Below are 16507 nucleotides of genomic sequence, written 5' to 3' on the forward strand. Positions count from 1 at the left end.
AAATTGGATGTGAGCAGGAAGTGCATGCTGGCAGCTCAGAAGGTAAATCATATCCTGGGCTGATCAAAAGATGCGTTGCCAGCACATCCAGAGAGGTGATTCTGCCACTTTGCTCTGGTGAGGCCTCACCTGGAGTACTGTCTGGAGCCCTCAGTATAGGAAGGACATGGACTTGATAGAGTGGGTCCAGAAGAGGGCCACGAGAATGCCCAGGAGGTTGGAGCACCTCTGCTATAAAGATGGGATGAAGAAAATGGGGTTGTTCAGCCTGGAAAAGAGAAGGCTCTGGGGAGACCTAATAGCAGCCTTCCAGTACCTGAAGGGGGCCTACAAGAAAGATGGGGAGAGTCTGTTTACAAAGGCCTGAAGTGATAGGACAAGGGCACTGGCTTTCACCTGGAGAAGAGCATATTTAGATTGGATGTTAGGAACAAGTAATTTACTATGAGGGTGGTGGAACACTGGAACAGGTTGCCCAGGGAGGTGGTTAAGGCCCCTTCTTTGGAGATATTCAAGCTGAAGCTTGACAAGGCCCTAGCCAGCCTGGTCTAGTTGGGGATGCCTCTGCTGACTCCAGGGAGGTCAGTCTAGATGACCTTTGGAGGTTCCTTCCAGCCTGGCTCATTCTGTGATTCTGTGAGTTCTCTCTCTTTATCAATGCAAAACTATGTAGCAGGGAGTTGTTAATTGAACTTCTGAAAGAAGTTTTCTTAGTTATGTTGAATCTCAACAATGTTGCCTCAAAAGAGTTGCAGCTAGGGATTTTTAAAGCTTGAATTGAACATCTGTGTACTTTAACTGATATGAACAAAATGCAAAGTTATAAAAGCAACAGTAGGTACCATGAATTTAACAAAGTCATTTTAGTTTTTCAAACTCCCTCAAAGAATGACTCTTCTACAAAAATGCACACATCAGATTGCAAACAGTGGCACTGAGTAGCACAAAGTTTATTATACATTTCCAAATACAACATAATGTGATTTCATAGATGAGAAACAATGTATGAAAACCAATACTTGCATGTTTATTGTAGATCCTTGAGGCTTGCTTTTTCAGAGGTTATTTATTGTATGGCTACACCACATAGGGGGAAGCTGATGTACCTAGATAATACTTGCAGCAGTCAAATAAGCTGTCTACAAGAAGGGATGAATAAAGAATTGCCATTACTCCTGTGCCCATCAGGAGATGAAGAACCCCATTAAAGGCTGGAGGAAACTCTGTAGCCTGGACCAGAAGCTATTTCATAACACAGTTCCTAGCCACAGTATCTCAGGCAACCTCCTGAATGCTTATTAAATTGAAGTTTAAAAGAAGACAGTGATGTTTGGTTTTACCAAAAGCTCAAATGCCAAGAATTCCCCACAAAGACATTCTCCTTGGGAAGGCATTTAATCTCACCTTCAGCACTCTTGAACCAGATTTTATGGAAGGGATGATAAACACCTTGGTCATCCTGCCCAAAGGAATGGTTTGAGCACAGGGGCAGTATATAATGAAAATGCACAACACAATTCTTCCCATAGGTGCTTCTGAAAGGACTGAGCTCTGTCAATATAAGTGTCCCATACTGGAAGAAGATTCCAGATACAGCATAGGAAGCAAGCAGGTATATGTTGTAAATATGCAATAATGTCCACGAATCAAGACATAAATGTGCTCAACACTCTTTGCTACACACTTGATGACAGTCTTTGTTCAAGATGTATTTTCTAGGAAACAGTGACTTTAGCAACTCTGAGATCTGGCTTTGGAATTCTCCACCTCTCTCATTGTAGACCTAGTAAAAGCTGCTTTCTGAACCATCACCATGTGAAAAAAAGGTCCAATTGATCAGAAATGTATTCACTGACATTTCTGCATTCAGAATGGCCATTATCTTAGAGCTAATCAAAACACTACCACAATGGAGCTCATATACTGTACAACACAGAAACTAGACCTTGTGACCGTATCTCTCTCTATATATACACACATATATATAGTCAGAAGCACTGTAGCTATAAGCCACAAGTGATACAGTGCATGGCATACTTGTCCTGATACAATTGCCATCCACAGCTGGGATCGCACCATTTAAATCTATCCCAAGGGAAAAAAATAGGATCATTTTCTAATCAAATTATACAAACTGGGTGAAGATGATGCTTCCAAGTGTTTTGAGATCTTCTTTAATAGCTATTTGTCCAAGGAATGACACTTACTACTGAGCTTAAAATATTAACCTGTGAAGATATGATTGTGTCAGAGTAAAGGTATAAACAACATGCAATCCCCTTATTTGTTTTTTCCTTCTCCCAAAAAACTTGTATCACCGTTCACACTACACTGAAACATTACTGTTCACAAAACTTCCCAGCTACTTCTTCAAATTAGAGAATAAAAGCTGCCAAGAATAAACAACTATAATTGAAGAGCTTTTGTGTAGAATCAGATAATCATAACTACTAGTGACTAGTCTGAAACACTTTTTTACAGGCATAGGCTACTAATGTCACACTGAAGTCACTCTGAGGCCATTTTGGTTTGTTTTACCATTCACAGGGATACAATGACTCATTGGCAAATTTCCAGCACAAGATGCATTTGAATAATAGATGGCATGCCCTTCAGTTATTATCACAATGCCAGATTAAAACAAGGTAAGAAATTTTGCCATATACACTCCCAGTGTTGAGCTGCTCATAATCCATAGGGTTAACAATTTATCATTGAACCCCAAGACTTGCTGCCAACTTATTAAAGTGGCCACTAGATGCATATGATCTAGCCTGAGCATCTGGCTCTTCACTGTTCCTGACATTAGCACAGACAACAGAATCAGTGGACTATTGAATGCAATTACAGTAAGCGAGACAGACAATAAAGATTGATAGTGTCTTCTCTTTTCATCACATACAAAACTACTGGGGGTTAAAGCTTTGCCTTGAGCTGCCTTCATTTAACAATGATTGAAAATACGCAATTGTGATGGTAAAACACTGCAGCCTGTACTACTTCATTTACTGGACACATTATCAAATTAAATGAAAAGTGAACTGCCAAAAGCAACAGTTATTATATATTAATAATGGATATTTACTTAGCATCGTTCACAAATCATAAAGAGAACAGAATCTCTCTTGTTATCTCCTTGCAGGATACAGATGAGTAGTTTAACGTTTCTATGTTTACGTTAAATCTTCTGTCTACAAATCTCTGAATACAGACATGTGCAACTGGTTTTGTGATTAGCCATGTGGTTACAAACGTGTAATTAATAAAATGCTCCGGTAGTAAATGAATCCTAATTGCTGCAGGGAGTCTTCACCTCAGATCACAGTCGGTATTCTTGGAAATACTTAGCTAACCAGAGAAACTGAAGAAGATTAGTATTTTGCTTCCAACATGCTTTACATCAGGGGTCACATGATATGCAATAACTTCTAACTGGAAAATCCAAAAGCAGCCAACACAGTTGATCTATCATAATACATCTGTTGTACCGAATTTCAAACTGCTTACTGGTCTTTGGTTACTGCATATTGCCTGAGCTAAAAATATGTGGTAAATTTGAACCACATGGATAAGAAAGTGAAGTTATGCAAGTAATTGATTGTTTTGCTTAAAACTTTAACTCCTTGTTTCACAGAGCCATGCTAATAACATTCTTTCCTCAAATTAAAGTCAAATTGTCCTCCAATGTGTGCTAATAATCTAACTGCTGAAAGACAGAACTGATAACCTTTTTCTATTGATTATTTTCATACATGAACCAAAGAATTTCTTTATCTGAGCATTACATGAGAACTGATAACATGGAGAAATTAAATTAAGAAAAAATGCTCTTTTCTACAAGCTCAAAATTAAACCAAACAATAACCACATTGTCAACACTGTAAGAAAAAGTAAAAACCTCTTCTCAGTTTTAGATCAAGTTCAGTAAAGTAGTGCTTGGAGAACATGTGGTCCTGGTACTGCCTGGTTTGGGGTTACATATACAATAAATGCAAACATATGGTCTTTGTCAGGCAATGATATCCAGGCAGACATATTTTTGCCTATGTAAATAGCTCTGCTTGCCTCAGAAAAGCTCTTGATGCAGGCAGCAGTCTCTGTGCAAGTGGCATGCTGAGTTATCTGAGACTAAATGACTAAACTGAGAAGCTTAAATAAAAATAGGTGTTTGCTTTTCTCCTCTCTGTACAGCCCTGAGTAGCAAAATAAAGCCATGCACAGACTACTCACTAATTCACATGAACTGCATCCTCCAAACTTTTCTTCCTTTTTTAAGAAAACCAATTATATTCCAGGAATTTGCTTCCTACAAATTATTGATGTAAAGGCACTACAGACTGAACAATACAAAAGAAGGAAATTGAGGGGAAAAGTTTCTATTTCTGGCCACCTGCTAGCATATAAACCAGAAAAGTGACAAACACACAAATATGTCACAATAGAAAACTATGTGCAGATCCCACACAATAAATTGTGAAAGCAACATGTTGTATGGTACTGTTTAACAATAGTGCAAAAATAACTGTAGGAAACTCTGGCTAAGCTGGCCCACAGACAGTTTTGGAAGGGACGATGTATCAATAGGCAAACTACAAGTGAAAAAATGAAGTATCTTAAGCTTAGTGAAGAAAGGAAACCAAGGACACTTCTGTTTTCAAACACAATGTAGTGTTGCCCTCTCTCCTTTTTAAACAGCAAACATAGCAATATTTAACCAAGCATTTTTCAAGAAACACACCCATTTTATTATGTTCACATTTACTTGCTGGAAACACCAAGGGAAATATCACACCATTTTTTTCCCCATCAAACCCACTTCTTCCACTTGAGCTGCAATTTAAAGAAAAGAAAAAAATAATCTGTCTAACAAAGCATCAGAACTATTCAAGCTTGGTTTCTGTGATCACTTTTTGTCCTCGCACATCACCTCATTACCTTCATCAAGTAAAGGACTGCAATGAATGCTGTAGCTTGTCCTAGGCTATGTACACATAGACCGGACAGCATCCTGCTGCCACCAGAGAGCAAATGGACCAAATGAGTCCTGTCCATCTTTTGCTCAATTAAATACTTTTGAGATAGCTGTCCCATATCCAGACACAAGTAATTACACAACTCATAAAACAATCATTTTGAAGCTTTGATCTCCTTTGAAACTTTGATCACTTTTGCAAACAGGTCCAGAAATGCTAACGTGATCAGGGATAAGATGTACAGACAAATGGGGTGAACCTCATGTCCTCAGAAAACTGGAGTAGGTGTGAAGTGCAATGGGGAAAGGAGTACACTGAATGCCTTCAGAGGAGGCTAGAATATTCCTCTTGAATTTTATTTCAGAAATGAGGGGGAAATTACAGTGAACAGAGACACTGGGGGGAAAAGCACCAAATTAAAAAAAAAAAATCAACCAAAAAAAAGATTAAAATCCTATACTTGATGTGACTCAAGCCTGAGATGATCCAATAGCTTTGCTCACCAGTTAGGGACTGGTACTGACCAACTCCACACTATGAAAGTAATGCATATAGAATCATTTTTCTAGTTAAACAATTGTATCACAGTTACAGGTCAGCAAATGTAGATTAGTTTGCATTTCCATACTGCTCCAGCGTATTTCAGTGAAGAATCTGTCCAGCCACATCACAATTCAACAGGAGAGCAATGATATATACTGGAGTGACTGGAGTAGAGAGATTCTGTTGTCTGAGATCTCTGAAGAGAAGAGGAATCAAGCTTATTCTTTTCTCTCTTTTTGCCATTCTTATTGTGTCAAAGAAAAGCAAACTCCAAAATAAAATCTACCTATTTCCTCAAAAAATTCCAAAAGATGCCACTCCCAGGCCTTCCTGATGCATCCAAGTCTCCCCATGAGTTCAGTGCACACTCTTTTCTCTAGAAGACAGGGGTACCTTACAGACAAAATACCACTGCACGTCACAGTTAGTAACATCAGCAAGCTATAGATGAATTTGACTAACACAGCCCTATGACAGAATAGGTCACACAGCCAAAATACTAACCAAAAAATGGAAGAAGAAAATTTCCAGTATCTATTCCAGACCACTCTGCTCATAAATATACTGATCCAAGCACAAAAAAGGGCAACTTGACATTCCCAAACCCTCCCCTTCTGAACTCTGACACAGACCTTGGCTGTGGCAGTGGACAAGAACAGCAAACACCTTGTCCACATGTGCAAGCCTGCCTAAACAATGCTGTAATTTATTCATCCTTTTAAATATATCACAGGTAATAATCTGTTATCCACAAATATCTCAACTCAGGAAAGGAGCTTGTTTCAGCCAGTTTTCAGAGGCATGAAATAGGCAATATCATGCACGATGAGAAATTTGAAAAGAATATTTGGTGAGGAATAGAAAAAGTGCTGTTATGTAACTTAGAAAGGCCAACGTAGTCACGCTTTAATGTGTCTCCAAAAATCGAAATCATGTTATTCTGAGAATACATTTAGCTTCATATCCTCTTGGTCAAAGACTGAGTTAGTTTCTTGCAATGTCACAGGAAGAAAAACAGCCTCAGTATGGAGGCTGTTGGCAAAAGACAAACCTGTTCAATTCTGAAACAGATCTTTTTAATCACCTACTTAATTTAAAAACTGTTTCTTCAAAAGCAGTTAACTAAACTCTGTACACACACTTTTACCAACTGCAGTCTCAAACCTGCTAGCACTTTGAGTGCCATTATATGTTTACTTCAGAAGTATAAGCAGTATGCCTAAAGCTGAACATGCATCCTGTTACTTTGTACGCTTACAGCCAATGTTAAACAAATCCTAGAGAAAAAGACACAGATAAGGCTTGGGTTGGCCTGCCAGTATACTGCTGAGACCAAAAAGGACAGTTGTTCATAGTGGTAAGAACATTATGGCTACTTAGAGGGGGATTTGCTTTCAACAAAATCCAGTGGAGGACATCCATTCACCTAATCTCACACATCACCAATCATGACTGTCACACTTCACAACTGTCAGGTGCTCACTAATTGAAGTTATGGTCACACATGCCATTTTGCAAGCACCTTCAAAAGCTAATTACAGCTGCACTGGGCTTCTCCATCAATGGCAAAAGTGTAAATGATCTATTTCATGGCAATACTGAATCACATGAGGATCCAGAGTGGAGAGATGGAAAAGTCTCTCATAAGGTACTTTTGAGAGAAGCATGGTTTTGTAGACAGCCTCCAAAACCCATCGGGATAGATTGAAATTACCTGGAGATCAGAATTTTCTTCTGGAGATCCCTGTCTTTCTATTGACTACAGAGGAAGCCCAACACAACTGACCTTTAGCACCTTGAACAAGAACTGAAAACCAACAAGACCTTGCAAGAGGAACTAGCAAATTAGAACAGGTCTTTGGAAGCCTTCCCTGTGAGCTGGAGTAAAGTACTTCAGAAGTCTTTGTTTCAATTCCATGTGTGTGAAAAAAGGATAGCACTGCTGCCCCAACTCGCAAGGGCACAATGAGCATCATTAGAACTGTTTCTATGCACCTTTTCTCACTTACCATCTCTCTGTTGTGCACACAGTGATGTAGTGGCAGAAATTGGAATGAACCCTCAACCCTTGCCCATCAGAATCTTCAGAGTATTTGTGAGACAGGGCTCAGCTGATGCACATTCATTGTAACACAGATGTGATTCTGCTTGGTGGGAGCAGTCCCCACTTGTCTGATGTCCACAGAGGACAATGAGAGATGCTCTTGGTTTTATTTCTTTAATTATTTTTCACATGCACCATAATTTCTTAGAGTCTCCTCAACTGCTAAATTCCATTACCACCTCAGTTCCCTGACAGCTCCCATTGGCACAACAAATATAACTTCAAAGAGGACACAAGGGACACCAACCCCAGTGTGCAAAAACCTTCTGTAATGACCCTGCAGTGTATCCTGCTCAGCTTCAGAAGACAATTGCGCCAAGCAGGAAGGCAGAGTCTGTTTTCCAGCCCCAGAACACAGCTCCATAAAAACCCTATAACCATGTAATTTTCCACTTCACTTTTCCTGCACCATTTCACATAAGGTAGAACGCTGTATGACAGCAATGCAACTTTTTCTCATTAGACATTTAAAAGCAAAAAGATGACAATTGGAATTAGAAAAAGGATGATTTTAGTTAGTTGAGATGGATTAGACAACTAAAAACAGTTCCCCCATACCAAGAACCCCTAATCTGACTTCATCTTAAAGAGGAAAAGCAAAGTATTTGGCACAGGGTGCATAAAGAGTTTCAAATTGCAGAGCACATTTATGAGAAAGATAGAAGGGTGAGGCATGTGGCAAATATTGGACTAGTCCTTACTCAGCACTACAAAGACCCAGCACAACAAGCCCTGGTGGAATTGTTTACAGCTAAAAGAGCAAACAGAAGAAACTGTGAAGGAAAATGTGAATATTACCTTAGAAATTCACAGCCTCGTCATTTGAAGGATTTCATCAAAGCAGTTGGTTCAGACTCTGGAAATTAAAATAAGAATAAAATTATAATTAAGACACACATTTGTTATTATAATAATGCTGGAACATCGTCAACAAGAGATAATAAGAGTTAATAAAGAGATAATCTTCCCCTTTGCGTAGCCACAGGCCTGCAAAAGGAAACACAGAAATTCTGCCATAAGGACACCTGGGCATTTGGAGAACTCTAACCAGTTTAGCAATACATTAGCAGAGGAGCATGGTTAGTTTACCAAGGGATGCCTGTTTCCCCTTCCACTTCCCTAAATAGGATAAAAAATGCATTCTTTAAAAATTAAAGGCATTTAGAATAATGGCCCTCCCAATGCAGAGCATTTATTTCTTCTTTCATCATCCAGAGTTTATGGCATTGTTTGGGTTTTGGTGAGCTTTTCCTCCTGCAGTTCACTCAGTATTAGACTTGCACAGATCTCATCAATAAAAAATGAATTTTGGTAACTTTCAAAACCACTATATTATTATTCCTTTTATTTGAAGTGAGTTTTTCTTTTCTCAGTGGTATTACTGCAATAAGCCAGTCATTATTTCTTTATGTTTTCCCTCCTTTCTTTAGTATTTCATTTCCCTTTACAGCACATCTCATGATCACAAAGAAAACAGAGACACTTATTTCTTTTAACAGTTGAAATTGCTGCAAGTGATTTAACTGTCATTTAATCTGATTCCTCTCTTCTGTCTGTGGAGAAATATGTTTAATGTACTGGAAATTATGTTAATAAGAAAAAGCATTATCTCATTTAATGAAATAAATATACAAATATTTCAAAATAAAATAAAGAGGCAATCTTCACGGAGGAAAAAATGTCTCTTATGGTTTGCATAAAATAAACAAATGAGAAAAATTAATGAATACATTGAAATATACTGACAAAAATGATGTATAAACTCAAAAGGGAAAAAATAAAAGAGAAGGTGGCTGAATCGCAGCTCACCTCATCAAATGCTTTCTGAGAAGACACAGAAGTAAGCTTAAAGGATCAGAGTACAAATTATTTTGTAAAATTATTTTATTACCCTAGGCTAAACTTCTCCCCCTCCTTTAAAAAGCCATCAGTTCTGCATTTTTTGGTTGTTGTTGTTTGATTTTCTTCAGTCAGTGTTGAAATAATATTTATTGTTTAATGACTGCAATTGCTTCATCCTTTAATTATCTTTGCTCCTTTGCAACACAAATTATTTTATTTATGGCAAAGAATTTTGAACTCTCCTGATATAGTTAATGGTAACAGTCAATAACTCTGTTTTTAACCTTTTACATGATGAAGTGTGTTCCTTGCATGCACTATGTGGTGGGTTTAGGCTATGCTTTCAAAATTTAGCTGCAGAGTTTGAGCAGAAAAGCAGAAAAATAGAAATAAATCACCATTGGGTGTAAAAAGGAAAGCAAAAGATCATTCTAAACAAATTCATTGGATAATTAGCTGGGATAAGAGGAGCTGTACCATAACAATTTTTCCCATTCTTTTTCTCTTCACTTCTGATCTTGGCTATTTCTGCTACACTTGAGAGAGATAACGTGCTTCTGGCTGGCCTTGGATAAGTCTAACCCACTGCTTTCTCTCTCCCCTATTCTCTCTTTTGGAATGGGGTTGGGGGGGGGGGGGGGGGCAGTGGAATGGCTTTCCCTGGTCTTTTTGACCAGGGGGTTTTTGTGTTGTTTGCTAATTGTAAATATCTGTATAATAATGTAAATCCTCTATATTTTGTACATATTCATTGCATTCCATTGTAGAGTGTAGGTTTTGCTCATAAATACAGCTTCATTTCATAGTTTCATAGTTTCATTCAGGGTTGGAAGGGACCACAAGGATCATCTAGTTCCATCCCCCCTGCCATGGGCAGGGACACCCCACACTAGATCAGGCTGGCCAGAGCCTCATCCAGCCTGCTCTTAAACACCCCCAGGGACGGGGCCTCGACCACTTCTAACTGAGGTAGTCTGGCTGAAGTTAATGCTGGGGGGGAAGCTTCAACCACCACACACCAAGGTTAAACAGATATTGTTAGTGGGGAGTGAAAAACTCATGGCAAATATGTAATAAAATCATGACCATTGCAACAGAAACACTTAATTAGTGATTTAATTACAGACATCAAAGCAAACTAAAGATGTATATTAAAAAAAAATACAAATCTTCTGTGGCAAACTAATTTCTTTCCCCTGTTCTGCAGTTCTAGATCTTAATGTATTTATTTATACTTTGTTGTTTTCCAGAAGTAAACAGTGCAAAACAAAAAGAAGATACTCAGTGTCATCCCTTTGGGTGTAACTTTGGTAGAAATTTGGTCAAACCCTGGATTTACTTACTCCCTGGGAAGAATTAGTTCCTTAAATCTATCCAACAGTGGAGTTCTGTTACACTCTCCTTCAGAATACAATACAATACAATACAATACAAACAAATACAATACAATGCACCAGGTTGGAAAATACCTCAGAGATCATCAAGTCCAACCTATCACCTAACACCATCTAATCAACTAAACCATGGCACTAAGTGCCTCATCCAGTCTCTTCTTAAACACCTTCAGTGACGGCGACTCCACCACCTCCCTGGGCAGCACATTCCAATGGCCAATCACTCTTTCTGTGAAGAACTTCTTCCTAACATTCAGCATAAATCTCCCCTGGTGCAGCTTGAGAGTGTGTCCTCTTGTTCTGGTGCTAGTTGCCTGGGAGAAGAGACCAACCCCCGCCTGTCTACAACCTCCCTTCAGGTAGTTGCAGATGGCAATAAGGTCTCCCCTGAGCCCCCTCTTCTCCAGGCTAAGCAACCCCAGCTCCCTCAGCCTCTCCTCATAGGGCTTGTGCTCCAAACCCCTCACCAGCTTTGTTGCCCTTCTCTGGATGTGTTCCAGCAAGTCAACATCTTTCCTAAACTGAGGGGCCGAGAACTGGACACAGGACTCAAGATGTGGCCTAACCAGTGCTGAGTACAGGGGCACAATGACCTCCCTGCTCCTTCTGGCCACACTATTCCTGATACAGGCCAGGATGCCATTGGCCACCTGGGCACACTGCTGGCTCGTGTTCAGCCTACTATCAACCAGTACCCCCAGGTCCCTCTCTGCCTTGCTGCTCTCCAGCCACTCTGACCCCAGCCTGTAGCACTGCTTGGGGTTGTTGTGGCCAATGTGTAGAACCTGGCACTTAGATGTGTTAAATCTCATGTCGTTGGACTCTGCCCATCTGTCCAGCCTGTCAAGGTCCTTCTACAGAGCTCTCCCACCCTCTAACAGATCCACACCTGCCCCCAGCTTGGTGTCATCTGCAAATTTACTGATGATGGACTCAATCCCCTCGTCCAGATCATCAATAAAGATATTGAACAGGATGGGGCCCAGCACTGATCCCTGGGGGACACCATTAGTGACTGGCTGCCAGCTGGATGTGGCACCATTCACCACCACTCTCTGGGCTCGGCCCTCCAGCCAGTTCCTAACCCAGTGCAGAGTGCTCCTGTACAAGCCACAGGCTGACAGCTTGTCCAGGAGTTTGCTGTGAGGTATGGTGCCAAAGGCACTTTTTGAAATGCACTAGTTTCTCTTTGATTCCCTTGTGCTTACAACATGCAATGGATCATAACAATTCCAGCTTACCCACTTCCTCTATCCAGAAAAACTAACAAGAGCATAATGTGTAAAGATCTTAAGTTTCTCACTTGAAATACACTTTTACTTCCCTACAGTTCTTGGAATCTCTATTTTAGCAGGACAGAAGCTATGAAGTGAATATTTTGGGCTACTATTAAGCAGGTCAATTTTTATTTTGAAAAGCATCTAAATATCTTCTCAGTGAAATCCTAAATCCACTGAAGTCAGTAATAAATCTCCCACCAGCTTCTGTTGGGATTTCAGCCTGTACTTCCTGAACCTCTCTTATTCCTGGCCTGCTTATTTCAGAGTTTTAAGACTTTTTTTTTCACTCCTGCAATATGCATAGAGAAACTCACAAATCTATATAGGCCACTCCTTACAGAAGTTTTCCATTTTGAGATCCTACACCTGATTCTTCTTGACTGGATGCTTAAGCTGCCTGTCATTGTATTACATAGAAAACAAATCATAAATAAAGTGTTTGCCCTGAAGAGTAGATTATAATACATGCAAAAGAAGTAATCCATTTAACAAATGTAGAACCACTAACTTTTAGATATATATATATATATACACACATATACATACACACACATACATATATACACAAAACCAGAATATGCATGAACACCAGGATTTGGTTTTCCTTATGTACTTTCTTTTTCTGCTAAATTCCAATTAAACAGAAAATATTCCTTACAGCACTGGTGATCAGAGTTTACAGAGAGATTTAGGAGAGGATAACCCTATACATTCACAGATTTACTTTTCTAATTTGAGGTTTACAGGGCATTTCAAAACCAAAACTCTAAACTCCATTGTATTTATTTTATAGCTAGAGTGAAGAATGTTCAGCAGTAGAAATAAATCAGAAAATCACTCTCCTGCCATGAAAAACATTACACTGTTAACATGCAGATATGCATGCATAAACCACCACTAATTCAATAAGATCAGAATACAGAAGGTTTAGGATAAAACCCCCTCCACTTCAGTAGTAGGAATGTCGATACCTGACAATGGTAACTCGCCTTAAACTGATGTGCTCACTGCACCCTGACAACCCAAGCACAAAATGCAGGGAAGATCTGTGATTGGCACAAGCAGTATGAATGCATCTCACCATTCACAGAATCACAGAAATGTTCAGGTTTGAAAGGACCCCCAGGATCACCAAGTCCAACTGATAACCCTACTCTACAAGGTTCTACCCTAAACCATAATCCGAAGCACCACATCCAAATGATCCTTAAACACATCCAGGGTTGGCAACTCCACCACCTCCCTGGGCAGCCCATTCCAATGCCTGACCACTCTTTCCACAAAGAATTTTTTTCTTACGTCCAGTCTAAACCTACCCAGTCACAGCTTGAGGCCATTCCTTCTTGTTCTATCACTAATTACCTGTGAGAAGAGACCAGTACCAGCATCCCCACAATGTCCTTTTAAGGTAGTTATAGGCCACTATGAGGTCTCCCCTCAGCCTCCTCTTTTTCAAACTAAACAGTCCCAGCTCCTTCAGTTGCTCTTCATCAGATTTATTTTCCAGGCCCTTCACCAGCTTTGTTGCCCTCCTCTGCATTTGCACAAGGGCTGGACTTCCATGACCCTGTGTGGAGGGATTTCTTGAGTTAAGCCCTTGGAGGAAAATAGGCTCTTACCTTGTCTTATCCAAAGAGTTTGCCCTAGGGTGGAAAGAGCAGATCAGCAAATGGTTTTTGGAGACTGTGGCTAACTCAGCCAGAGTGATTCAGAACACTGCCAGGTCCCCGCACCATGCCAAGAGTGCCCCTAGTCTCGACCTACAAACTTGGCAAATAAAAGAGTTATGTTCATCACTGTTGTAGTAATATTTAAAGAAGCTGGACTAAAAGACTGGAAGTGCTATTTATTTATTCCAGTATCTTTTGAGTGATCAAGAGAGGCCTGACATGAGAAAACCACCTTGTCAAGTTACTAAGAAGGAAGACCCCAAAATTTCTTTTCTAAACGGCATCTGTTTTGAGTCAGAACACTTTAAACTTGCATCCAAAAACATCTGCAAAATCTGCCTAATACAAAGTTGAAATTTTCCCCCAAATCTTTTCAAGAATCTTAAAGCAATCCTTTTTTCTAAAAAATACACTACATGTATTTAGAGGGAAATCAAGTCAATGAAAGTTCCTAAAATCAACACCGATTCTCTCACTTTGTTTGTTTTGGTTGGAGGGTGGGGGCGTACTGGTGGGGGCGGGTGGGGGTGGGGGTGGATTTTTATCAACTATTGTCCTTTTTTCAATTTTTGGTTCTACTCTTGATAGGAGAAGGGAAGAAAGGAAATACCAAACCTTCTTAATTTTTTTCTTGAAATTTTTGCAAGGAAATTTTTTCACTGAACACACTCACTGTACTGAAACTCAGCCATTTGCATATTAAGCTTTTCTGAGTTTAAGGCTAAATATGGATAAAATCAAACCCAAGACTCATTCCCTACATCTGCAGAGGAATTCTATAAATACAGCCCTTTTCCATCCATGCTGTGAATGAAAATAAAATCCTTCCTTGATGGGTACAACATCCACCATCTTTTAGGATCCATAAACTTGTCAAGGAAAAGGATAGCACAGGAAAATCTTCATAACCACATCTCCACCTCCACTCATTTCAGCCTGTCACACTCCCCTTGTGGTCCAGAAAACAGAGATGATGTGTAAGCAGATATTCTGAAAGTCTCCTTACGCAGAGAGAAGAGCTTCTACTCCTTTGCACAGAGCTCAGATGGAAGCACAAGGGAGCACTGGCCAGCACACAAACTCTACAGTAAGTCACTAATCGCACCCAAGATGTCTGAATATTTTCTTTAACATGATATGGACCATGACCACCCTGATCCCATGCTTCATGCCCATTGCCAGACTTGAGGATGAAATCTCTAGTTTGCCTGGCAGTATGTGTGAGCACAGTTACATGTTTCCATTACTCTCGCAGACCTTTTGGCTCCTGTAGATTGAACACACAACTGCTACATCAATACAGAGACTGAAAGCTAAAAGTAAAAAGCTAATAGCATCTTATGTACTTCTGAAGTTTCTCCTGCCTCTTTCATGCAATTCCTTTAGCCTTTTATCAGCCTTTTTAAACATATCTGAATTTATTTGATGGTCACACTTTTCCCCCTTTGTTATTCTATGAAAAGAATTAATTTATTTACCTTTGAAGAGAGCTCTCTGCTTTCCCACAATGAAACAGACCATTTTATCCTCAAAATGAGAGTTATAAAAAAATGGAAGTCGTAATTTCCAAGCCTGAACCCCAGTAATGGGCACAAATCTAGAAATCAAGTGCTTGAAAACAGACAATGGAAACCCATCTGTGTGAGCAGCAATGCAGAATTTGCAGACCAAACAGGGAACACTATATCTTCACCCAACCTTTTGGGGTTTTGGAATTCTTATGTCTTGAAGTATGTATTTCCACAAACCAAATTGGATAGCTTACCTCTATCCTACAGAAATACATCATTAACCCAGCAGTACTGAAACATCACTAGAATAAGAGAAGAGAGAATTTAGGAGCAGGAAAAAGAGTAAATGTATACAAGCACCTGAGCTTTGTAGACTTATTTCAGTTATATTATGCAGACTTCAAATATGGCTTCACTTGATTCATAAAGAGAGCATTTTTAATCAGCTCACAACTGAAGTAATAAGGTGTGCCAAGTACTTTACTTTAAACCCCTCTCCCTGTTTTTCAGAAGCTCCAATTGATAGTAGATGTCTCAAAACCTGCAGCATCCTTGATACTATTTCAAAGAGATACAGATAGCTAAAGATCAAACTTCGACACTATCCTTCCACAAAGCATTCTCAAAGATGCTCAAGAGTGAAAGCAAATGCAAGACAGCCTTCATCTACTTGAGAAAATTTTAAAAGCACAGTATGGCTTCTACTGAAGAGATTTTTCTTTCCTGCAGAATTCCACACTGATTTATTAAAACTGAAACAAACAACTTTGGGTCAAAACACAACATACCCCTATGCAGAAATTAAATATTGGGCATTTTCCTCTGAAGCCAATATTTCTTCTCTCTTGTTTTTCATAGAAGGCACTTGGGGTCACATTGGCCAGGCTGGAAATTAACTGGGGACTTTACACTTCATCCTTCAAGACTTCTCTGTTTCTCTTGAAGCAATTGCAATGGCATGTATGTATTACTCAGAAAAGACAATTCAAGCTAGACACCTCACCATCCCACAAGAATGTCTCCCATAACTAAAACCAGAAGAAAGTATCCATAAACTATTCAGTGCTCAAATACAGAAGCAAGGGGTAAGACAGACGCTCTCAGCATGAGTAACGACAGAGTTCCTCTTCCACTAAATGATCTTTTGTCCCTCCTTATCATTCTAACAAGTCAACCTGGGACACCACCTG

At 39.5% G+C, this 16507-nt stretch overlaps 1 long non-coding RNA gene across 2 annotated transcripts in view; it reads right to left on the bottom strand.

Annotated features, from left to right (window-relative positions):
* LOC137448586 (uncharacterized) overlaps positions 1–16507 on the bottom strand; it is a 504441-nt gene that overhangs the window by 368326 nt on the left and 119608 nt on the right. For both annotated transcript variants that reach the window (XR_010989146.1, XR_010989145.1), the window contains exon 2: positions 8419–8476. This is a non-coding gene — a long non-coding RNA (uncharacterized lncRNA). The remainder of the gene's footprint in view (positions 1–8418; positions 8477–16507) is intronic.

Source organism: Melanerpes formicivorus, unplaced genomic scaffold, assembly GCF_026170545.1.
Source record: "Melanerpes formicivorus ecotype bairdi unplaced genomic scaffold, bMelFor1.0.p_v2 SCAF_25, whole genome shotgun sequence".
NCBI classification, from domain to species: domain Eukaryota; kingdom Metazoa; phylum Chordata; class Aves; order Piciformes; family Picidae; genus Melanerpes; species Melanerpes formicivorus.